The following is an 11,637-nucleotide window of genomic DNA, read 5'->3' as shown; positions in this document are numbered from 1 at the left end:
AATGAGTTTCAGGTCGTCGGAGGATGATTTAGTGAACTCTTCTGTATTATATAAAAGTTTAAATGTGTCATTGGTTCCTGCACTTTCATCAGATTTTGATATTGATCCCTGCATTTTTTTTGTTTGGCATTGGTCCTTGCACTTTGTAAAAATATTGGTATTGATCCCTCTATTAACTTTATGTTAAAAAAAAAAATACAAAATCAACGAAGTACGTGGCCAATCATTTTTCTTATGAACTAAAGAAATTGATGAAATAAACTAACTTTTATTCTTATTTTTCATGATGGTAATGTAATAATAATATTGAGAGACAATTTTATTATTATATGTTTTATAACTAATATCAAGGAGTGTTTTTTTATGAAGTAAATTAAAAAATGAAATTTAACCAGATTGTTTAAAATAATATCATATTTCAATTATAATATATTTTTTGTTTTGGCTGATTGGAAAAAAAAAATACGATGCAACGAAATCAAAGTAGAAATGGTAATATCATGACTATTGGAGAAGATATTATTTTATTATGATGTGTATTTTTTTATTTGACCGGAAAAAAAAAAGTTTTAGAATTAATTGGGATTGAATGGTATATTATTGAAACGGATCCTTAAACATTCCTCGCTAATCACCATTAAAATCATATTAAAACGTTCTAAAATAAACCTTAGACTTTTTTTTTAAGGAAAAATAAATCTTAGACTTATTTATTTCAAAGTGATTATATTTTTTTTATCCATATGTATTTTTCGTTTATATTCTTATATCTTCATGATTCTTTGGACGTCTTTGATTTATAATTTATTCATTTACTTTTTCATGAAATTTAAATATCTATTTTAGTTTGTTTTCTTCATTTATTTTCTATTGGGACTTATTGAGCTTAACTTTATTCTTTTTGTCTTAATGATATAGATATATTAGTCTTAAAAGATTATCCAAAAAAAGAACTGCAACAATGGGGGAGCTGATCTAAAAAGAACAGGGGGCTTTGTATTAGCGGACATATACTGGCGGATATACTAGCATATTTGATATTTTCAATTGGATGTATATATCACAATTAATGTAATTTCTAACTATTGACATAATTTATATATAATCAATGAAATTTAAAATATTACATTTGCCCCAAATTACATGTCACTTTGCGAGACAACTCAGAAAACATCTAAAGCTACTACAAAATCATAAGATCAAGAATTATATTGTAGTTTACAAAGTATACCAACAACATATAACTCGGATTCAAATGTCTTACTCTCGATAACTCTTCAAGTTCTTTGCATGCAACATAATTTGTGCTATTGGAAATAGTGATTTAATTCCCATTAATTGACTTTCATTCAAATTGATTTGGTGAGATTCAAAAACAAAGGAATTAATTTCATTTATTTAATTGATTTTTATATCTTTAAAATGAGGTATTCAACCAATATATATAGTGTGACATAAATGGTAGATATTGGACTCCTGAATCATTTTGTTTAGGTATTTTTTCTTTTCACGGGTGTGTATTGAAAACATTTGTTAGAGGAGATGAACCCCTTAAATTAATCTTAGTATCTCGAGATGATTAATCTCCGCTTTAGAGCAAGAAAAATATCTTTGATTTGTTAAAAAAAATACCTTTGATTTACTCATTAAAATAATACCTAAATTTGCCACATCATCCCTTATTCCTTAATGTTATTAGGTTTGCAAACACTTAACTCTAAAAATTTCCCTCTAAAACCAATGCATTAATTGTTCTTAGTGCTAACCCTAAAAAATCCCTTCAAAATTCCACTATTTGAATTTCAAAGTATTTGGCTGTTTGAATTTGAATTTTTTTTTGGAATCAAACCTTATTAATTCGGTGGCATTTACTAAAATATGTTGTTAACCATGATACATTATAGCCTTTTAAATTCTTTGCATTTTGAATTTCCAATTATCCATGCTTGAGCTACTAACTAGAGCACATGGCTCAAGGTCACGAGCATGCATGTTTTCAAAGCAAACATGCAAGTATCAATAAAAGCTCCATTTTATATATTAAACACTCTATTAAACTTTTTACTAACACTATATTAATGTTAGACCACTGTATCTATTCAAGTTCATCTTCTTGACTACTTCTTTTTGTTTGTACTCCCTTCTCCACTCCTTCTCTATCTTCTTGACTATCCATCCTTTTAGAGCCTTATGTGAAACAGACCACTAAATTTAATTTAATTTCATGATTCCATTTGCAATTGACAAGATATTTGTTTTCCATCTATTTCATCCTACATCGAAGACTTATGGGCTTCATATTCAATATATTTTTACAAAACTCATTCTCTATATTCTTTCCTATCTATATTCTTCATCGTTTCTTGAAAATTCTATCATTGTATATATTGATTATTTTTCTATGCGATTTTGATTGTAATTTGTTTTCAGATTTTCTTAACAGTTTAACCTACTAGCCGTGGATTTTGGTCCCTAATTGTCTAACAAAAATAACATCTTTAATCACTAACTTTGCTCTATATTTGATTTCAAGTTGCTATGAAAAATAGTGTTTGTTGGATTCAAGTGCTTGATATAGAAGGGCAAGAAAGAAAAATAGCATTCTCAGATTGCTACTATTGTTTGCTTCATGATAAAAGGCCTTGATTCCAAGTTGCCATAATTTTCCTAATTTTACGCTAATTTAAAAAATTGATTTCAATCATATTAGTAACAAGTTTACATTTTCATTCAATCCCTTAAATTTTGTGAATACTCCATTTGAGTTTTTGATTAGGTTTGCTTATTCCAGCTATGATGAAAGTGATGGATATAACAAGTTCACAACTAACAAACATCCTTATTGTTTAAAGTGGAGGTATTTGGTGTATATCATTTGTTCATGCATGTATGTACCATGTTCATTCATCAGTTGAAAAAATTATGCTAAAAAGAATCTATATACTCCCCCCTACATCAAATGAGGTTCATTCATCCTTAAGATCGAGTGAGCAAGTTCAAAAGCAAGTGGTTTTTGCAAGAAAAGATTTGGTTTTTTGTAAGAGGTAATATTTATGCCGTTGGTGTCATTGTTGTAGTGCATTGTACAATAACATACATGTCCCAATTCATCATTTGGACTTTGGAAAGGCTTGAAAGACTCAGAGATCAAGATAAAGAAAAGAGTTCACAGGAGAATGTTCAATGTTAAAGAGAGACATGAAGATGTTGAGTAAAAAATTTAATGATCTATATGATTGTAAATTAATATCATTGTAATATTATTGTAAGACAATAATAATTATTTTATTGAGCACAAAGAAACCCACGCTAGCTTTCATCTCTATATATGAATTTTACATTCCAACAAGTAATTTTAATCGTTTACTCTAACGTGATCTCTTATTATTTTTTTGAAGATAGCTCATGTTGTAGATTTATGTCCTTTTATTTTTAAATTATTTTTTTAAAGCAATTTCAGCAACAAAAAAAACAATTTCAAGAACTACTAACTGTTTGTGATTGTTAATACTTTTAATAGAGTTTTTATGTGAGTAAATTAATGTACATAATGAGCTCCTCCAAAGGATTAATTGTTCAGATGAACATGAGTGTGATTCTTGGATGAAAAAGTATTTGGTCTGATTTTAAAACCAAAATGGAAATATATAGTATAACTTATTAATGTTTATTATAGTTGATAGGACCTGTGCGAGGTCAAAATACATATTCACGACACTAATCTTTCATTAATTACAACTCATTAGCAAATCTCTCAAACCACTCCCTACTTCTTATCCCAACTTTTTCAGTTCCCATAAACTTTAATTTTTTGTTATGCTTATCATTTTTGGTTCTTAAATATTGGTTCAACCAATTATTTCTTTGAATTGAAATTAAATAATTAAATAGTTATTCGAGCCCATAAAACCCGTGCGGCGCACGAGACATCAATCTAGTTAACTTATTTAATCTCTTTCACAGGCAACCGGAAGTACAAGTTGCTAAACAAAAAGCCTCTCATCTCCCTTCATCGTCTTTCTCATTACTTCCGATCTGGCATCTTGCTTTCTTCCGTTTTGGCCATCTCTATTTTGATTTCCTTTTGTCAATTTGTTTCCTTTTTTTATATGTTCTCATTTTAGTTTTTTTCTCTACTGTTTGTATCGTAAGGAAACAAAATTGTCCAAGAATATATTTCAAGGTCGATTAATACACAATTTTGTCTCTTTCAATTGGGTGATAGAAATTGATTTATTTTGCAAAGGAGAACCTGTGTTTGTGGGAACAGCAGATAAGATGAAACGTGAAAACCTGATTTGATTAACAATAAAAAATAAAATAAAAGGTAACACATGTTACTAGGTAAAATGAATTAAAAAAGTGGATGACATGGTTAATTATGAATGGGTGTGTTAAAAGAGAGTGTTAGTGGATGTGACCCTAGCATTTCTCTTGAAAAAAATGCGGCATTTAGATTCAATTTATTCGACCATGATTAATTTTCAAACATGTAATTGCCCTATCTCTTAATCACTCTCATTGTTTTTTTTATTACTCATTATTTGATTGTTTCAACGCCTCGCTTGATGGCGATAACACTAAGAGTTAGTTGAAAGCTTTCACAAACAACTTTTTTTTTTGCTTGCGTGCTGGTATGTTATGTGAAACCTTTTAGGTCTGATCTCGAGTAAATCACTTTTTCTCAATTAAGTCTTACTAAAAGTTCAATGTTTTTATAATATGGACTTGGATCAAGACATGTTTTTGTATTATAATAGGAGGGAAATGTAACTCAAACTTTTTTTAAAGAAAGGGAGTGTATCTTTTAACATAAGAGATGAATGAACTATAATTCAAGCTTCTCTTAAATGAGGTGAGAATAATTTGCTCTAACAAATTTGTAGTAAATAGATGATAATATTCACACAATCTAAAAAGAGTTGTTCATCAAAAGAAGATAAACTTTTCTACGACTTAACATTTACAATTTAAACTTTTCTACGATTTAACACCATACATTATTCAGTGTTCCCTAAGAAAATACAAGTGTTATGGAGATATTTTAGATGATCTGTTATTTTGGCGGACAGAGTATTTACGTTGATAACATGTGTTATTCCAAAGAGTATTGTACTGTGATGATGTTTATTGGAAAACTAAATTTGAAGTATTCTAAATGTAGGACCTCAAGCAAATGAAGAAATGGATTACAAGCATCTCTTGGGAACCTGTTCACCTTTATGCTCCTTGTCGTCGCTTTGTAAGTGCCAGCAAAGATAAGATTGCACGTATATGGGATATCTCTTTAAAGAAATGTATATGTCTTAATAGTCATATAGAGTCAGTAACATGTGTTAAATGGGGAGGAGATGGTGTGATTTATACAAGGTATTTTCTCCCTCTTTTATTCCATCTGTTCTTATGTTTATAATCAAGTTTGTGTATTTATTACTCATTTTTATATTGCATGAATTGGGATATTATTCAGTAACTTCAATGCTATATTAAGTTCTCAATGAGACATGTTTTCATTAAAGTTTACAAAAGACATTTCATTTAGCCTTTGAATTTTTATCAATTTTTTATGCTTATGGAAAATTATTCCCCAATCCCCCTGGATGAAAGAAAAACTCATTTATGCTAATTCCCGTTTATTAATTCATGCTTTGTATTTGAATTTCAAAAATCTTACTTTTAGACTTTGCACAACTATTTTTTTAACTAATACAGCTCACAGGATGGTACTGTAAAAGTTTGGGAAAGTACACAGGGCAGCTAATTTGTACACTAATGGGAGCCTCACCCCATAAGGTTCATATTATTTTGCAATTTGTGGTTGTAGTATTTATGTGATTGACTAATTAGTTATAGAAACTTCCTTGAATGCATTAAAAGTTGCGATCTTTTTCTATTTTTTTTGTTGAATAATATTCCAAACCTACATTTTCTTTTCTGATGAGTGGTTAATCTAAGAAGCCAGAAATCACAACTTTCAGGAAAATGTGCTTGATTACTATACTAGTTCAATCTCTTTCATATTATACCATGAAGGATTTTACTGAGTCTAGTTTTGATTTGATTTATTGCTATTTTAATTTTTTATGCTATCATCTTATGATAGTTGAACTTTTTTCATCATTTGTCAATACATGCATGAGTAGTATGTAGATGATAGTGTAAAAAACTTCTACACTAACAGAATATCCATATAATTTTTCACTAATACTTTGCTTTTATGTTCATCCATGTTAAGACTAGTAAAATGCTTTTATTTTTTTGGAAGCCTTGTTTTATTAAATAAGTTTATTTTGGAATAACATAGTACACAGGCATCTGATAGTGAGTATATTCTTTTTGCATGATATACTTTCAATGTTCTGTATTTTCTGTTTTAAAGTTCCTGATGATAATCAACACGGTAGTACTGACATCAGTTTTCTGGCTTTATTTTTCCCATATTTTCTTTAAATTTTGGGGTCTATTTTAGAGCCATGGAAGTTGGGTTAATTCTTTAGCATTGAGCACTGATTATGTTCTCCGTACTGGAGCTTTTGATCATACTAGAAAGCAGTTTTCATCTCCGGAGGAAATAAAGAAGGTAACTGTTATTTGTAAAATAGTAATAATGTTAGCCCTTTGAAGTTCAACCATAGTCACTAAATGTGGTCAGCCCCGGGTGATTTGAACCTCCAGTGTTGCATTTCATTCTAGAAGTCAAAATTTAAAGGAAAAATTATATTTTGTTTTAAAAAAAAAATTGGGGAAGGGGGGAAATTTTTTATTTGAGATTACAAGACTAAGCTCTTACCACTGAGCTAGCACCACAAGTGAATAAATATATAACTTTCATAGGGATTGGAGCCTGGTTTCGTAATGGTACGCTAGTTGAATGGGAAACTTGTGTCTTGCAATATTATATTTAGTTTATTCTCACAATTTTGTTTTAAATAGAAGAAAATGTAATATATTTTACTGTCTTATATTTTTAACAAAGATGCTTCAAACAATATGACTGGAACCCTTTTTCTTCCATCTTCCTTTCTCAAGAAAATTTCTTTCCATCTTTGCTTTACCAATACCACCCTATGTTGTAGGTGGCCCTTGAAAGTTACAACACAATGAGAGGCGGTGCTCCTGAAAGATTAGTTTCTGGATCTGATGATTGTACTATGTACCTTTGGGAACCCTTCAGCAACAATAAAAGTTATAAAGCGCGGATGACAGGTCATCAGGAGGTACAAATTTTTCTGTTATTTTTATGTAAAACTTTAAAATATGTCCATGAAATCAATCAAAAAGATATTTTCCTTCAAATTGCAACATCATACAATTTGTATTAGCATTTGAGTTGTTTTTTAACATGCAAACTTTATTGATATAAGCCGATGAAAGCACTAGCAGTACTATATTTGACCCCAAAACCATACAAATCTGAACAAATAGGATAGAACACAATACTAGACCAAATAGAGTTTCATGAAGGTGTGGAGGATGTTTGGTCATGAAATATTGGTAGGAGCGGAGGATGTTCAGTCAAGGAATTATATATTGACTAATGTTAAAGAAATCAAACTAATGTGCCGCCTATATTGACTTGTTGGAATAAATTGATTATGTTAAGGGTTGTTGTATTTGGGTGGACACTTTTCCTTAACAGGTTACCCACCATGGATAACTTGATCAAGCATTGCATTATTTATGGAAGCAAGAATCTTGTTTTGAAGGACATGGACTGAAAGAATAAAAAAGTACGTTTTCCAATTTTTTTTGAAGTTTGGCATACTATCTTTGTATGGTTGGGCGTATGAGGGGCCTTTTCGAATGTGTTACAAGTACATAAAGAACAATTCATTAGGGTTTTTTTTGGGTGGTAGAGTCAGAGGATGGCTCTAACTCGGTTTGGTTGTGTTTAGGTAATTGGAAGGTAAGGAACTCGGTGTTATTCTAACAAAAGAACTGCAGTATTTCATCCTCGGTGGAGTAGGTAAGAATTAGGGCAGGGAGGTGGCTGATGGCAAAGGTAAATGCTTTGATATCACATTAGATCAATGATATCATAACCTTTGGCTTGTCTTGGTGTTGCCAATCAATGAAGGGAAATGTCCATATCATAATATGTAATTGTAAGTGAGGAATCAAAAAGAGGGATGTGTTGGATTTGTATAGGAAATTTTAAGTGTTGGAATGGATTGGAATGAATTGGTTGGCGACAATATAAGACTGTCAAATGTAGTTTTGCTTTGCTAATTAAATGCTTATATCAAGAGTGGTTGAGTGGAGTACGGTTATGGTGCTTGGAATGATGCAGCAAGTTGATATGGACTGGTAGATGTTAATGAAGGCATAGTAGGTTCTGAGTGGAGGTGGGCTTCAAATGCAGGGCTTAGACGATTGGTTGTTTGAATGGATGAAAGGAGATGATGGCTTCATTTTCATTTCGTTCAACAATTGAGTATGCCAAGCACTGCACCTGAACTTAAAATTATTGAGATGTTTCTTCAGTTCTCATATGTTTTGTGGAAAATTAGATGCCACTCACCTACAATCTGTGCAGGAGTATATTTGATCTGAAATGTTGCAAGATCAATATGACAGACATGGTTGTTAAGCTGAAAACTAAAGAGTAGCTATAATATTAAGGCAACATGTTTACTCAAGTATATGGCCGCATATAATCATGGGTACCATGTAGTAAGCTTGTCTACTAATAAAGCATATGGAAGCATACTATACAACTTTCTACATTGGAAGCAGATGGTCGAAACTTTGGTAAAAGCAAATGGAATTCATCCAAGGATCCTCACTGATTCAGATCATATTGTTGAGAAATTCAATCTTATTGGCAAAAGATCAATTTCAGGATCTTGTCTACAAATTTAGTATCTTGGTTGTCAAGAAAGCAAACATTGATTGCTAGATCCAACACATAAGTAAAGTATAGATCTCTGTGGAACCTAGCTCCGAAGTGATCTGGATCCAGCATCTCCTAAAATAGATACAGCCATACAGGATGTTACTGAATAACCAATGGTCTATTTTGACAATTTGTCCACCATATCCTTATCATACAATCATGTCCTTCTCTCATGAACTAAGCATCCATTAGTTGAAATTGTTTTTATAGTTATACATGATTCAACACAAAATTTAATAATTAACATTTTTTTTATGTTCAATTAACAAATTGTTTAAATGCTCAATGAATCTTTTAGGCTTAATAATGATATTAGTTGAACTTTGTTACAGACTATAAACCATGTCTGTTTTTCACCTGATGGGCAATGGGTGGCAAGTGCATCTTTTGATAGTTCTGTGAAGTTATGGAATGGAACAACAGGGAAATTTGTTGCTACCTTCCGCCATGTTCAGGATGTTTACTAGATCAGGTACATAAATGTTTCCTTCTTATCTTGATCTAAACGCCAAAGAATTCACTCCATTTAGAATTATGATTCAGTTTATTTTGTTTCTGCGCAGCTGGTCTGCAGACAGTAGACTATTATTGAGTTGCAGCAGTGATTCTACATTGAAGGTAAGCGTAATTTCCCCTTTCTTCAGTGAAGGAGACAAAAACCAGTGGACATCATTTAGCTTCGTTTGTACCTTAAATTACAGTAACTCTCAGTAGCAAAGAAGATCTTTGACCTTTCATTGTGCTTTGTTCCCCAGGTTTGGGATATTCGGACACGTAAATTGAAGGAAGATCTTCCAGGCCATTCTGATGAAGTATGTCTATATAAATACCAAAAAACTAGCGTGTTATTTTATAAATATTATGGGCCAAAAGTAATTTTTATATAAATGAATCTGTTGGTTTTCTTGGAACTTTTTAAGTAAAGCAAAAGCTATATTGTGTTTGTTTAAAACCATCATTCTTTTTCTTGTATTACTCATATATCATATAAGCTTTTTATGAGAAACTAGTTTGGAATAGTTTCTCAACATAGCCAAAATTCAGATTTTGTTTTCTCTTTTCAGATTTTGTTTACTTTCAAAACTTACAACGAACGGATAGAAAATCATATTAAGTGGTTAATTTTTTTATGTGAATTTTCACAAAATTTATAATCTTTTTGTTGCTGGTGTCTAATCTGCATCTATTTTCCTGCGGGAAAGGTTTATGCTATTGATTGGAGTCCAGATGGAGAGAAGGTGGCTTCTGGTGGTAAGGATAAAGTATTGAAGTTGTGGATGGGCTAGCCTAAGTTTTGGATGATTATTCTTTGGAAACTTCAATTGGTGTATCTTAATGGTGTTACCACTGCATGGAATTAATCAATGGAAATCAACACCTGGATTACAGCAGATGCAAGCTTATAATTTTAGATAGAATTTTGGATATCAAATTTCATTTTCTTTACGTATGCTTTTAGGATACAAGTAACATTTGAAAAAAGATTCATGTACCACTCTTTTGGTACACCCTTTTCTACCACCGATGACATGGCATGGAAATATTAAAAAATTTAACTATGTAAAGAATGATAATAAAGAAAAGAATAGATCCAACAAACGAAAAAATTGATATTTTGTCTCCTATCTGAGAAACGCGGTCTCTGCTCTCTCCATCTCTCTGTCTTTGCCATCTCCTCCCAATCTCCGGTCTTTGACCGCCATCTCCTCATAGTCTCCGATCTCCGACCGCCATCTCTTCCCAGTCTCCGACGGCTGCATTCTCTCTAACGGTCTCTTCTCCTTCTGCGATTCAACATCGACTGCTGTCTCCGTCGCCGAATCAAACCGTTGAAGGTGATGTATATTTTAAATCTTGTATTGTTTTCAATTGACCAGCTTGTATAGTATAAATTATGGTGCCACTTTAGACTTTATGTAGCTAACTGTTAAATTGAATTACTACATCAAATCTCTCTTGCGCACACAAATTTCAAACATGGACAATATTTCAACAGCTCTGTAATATGTGCATTTGTTTTTGGCTTTCTGGAATTAGCTATACCAATTTATGAAGTTTTTGCACCTTTTACCCATTTGGATGCTTTTATTATGTTAATGGTTGCACTTTATGAGAATTGCATTTGTTTTTGTGATACATAAATAACATGTTATACATAGAAAACATTCATTTATCATTGTATTATTGTTAGTAAAAAATCATAAGTTTTCCCCAAAATTTTTAGTTTGATTGTGGTTGTTCCTCTAAATGTTATCACATAGAGTTGGTGTCAAATTCTTAATCACAAGAATTGCGGTCACATTTTTGTTAAAAAATGGTCAAATTGTGAGAAATTTGAAGGAAAAAAAATGTGGTTACGTCTATGTTAAAATATGGTTAAGTGCAGATAATTTTTTTTTTCAGTATGTCTATGGTAACAAAGATAAGAAAACATTAACTTGTCACAGTATTATCTCCATAACATTCTTCAATTTTTGTGGAAAACATGTGATTTTAAAAGGTGTTTGTATTTTAGTTATAAGATGAATTTTTTTTAAATTGTTCTTGTAACGTGTGTTGAGAATAGGTGTTTGTGTGTGTTTTAATTGTTGCTGATAGAAATTGTTTTTGTATACAACAGATAAGATAAACATCATGAACAAAAACAAATGAAAAAGGGTTGGTGGTGTCGGTGTTGGTGTAAGTACACTGTAATTAATTATACATTTAATGTGTATGTAATTGTTTGTGTTTGATGTCAT

General features: G+C 31.2%; 1 pseudogene; it reads left to right on the top strand.

Annotated features, from left to right (window-relative positions):
- The first annotated feature begins 5,104 nt into the window (after positions 1-5,104).
- Positions 5,105-10,325, top strand: LOC25481047 (notchless protein homolog; annotated as a pseudogene).
- Positions 10,326-11,637: the final 1,312 nt, after the last annotated feature.

This window comes from Medicago truncatula, chromosome 1, assembly GCF_003473485.1.
Source record: "Medicago truncatula cultivar Jemalong A17 chromosome 1, MtrunA17r5.0-ANR, whole genome shotgun sequence".
NCBI lineage: Eukaryota > Viridiplantae > Streptophyta > Magnoliopsida > Fabales > Fabaceae > Medicago > Medicago truncatula.
The sequence above is the reverse complement of the archived record's forward strand: the minus strand, read 5'-3'. Positions and strand labels throughout refer to the sequence as shown.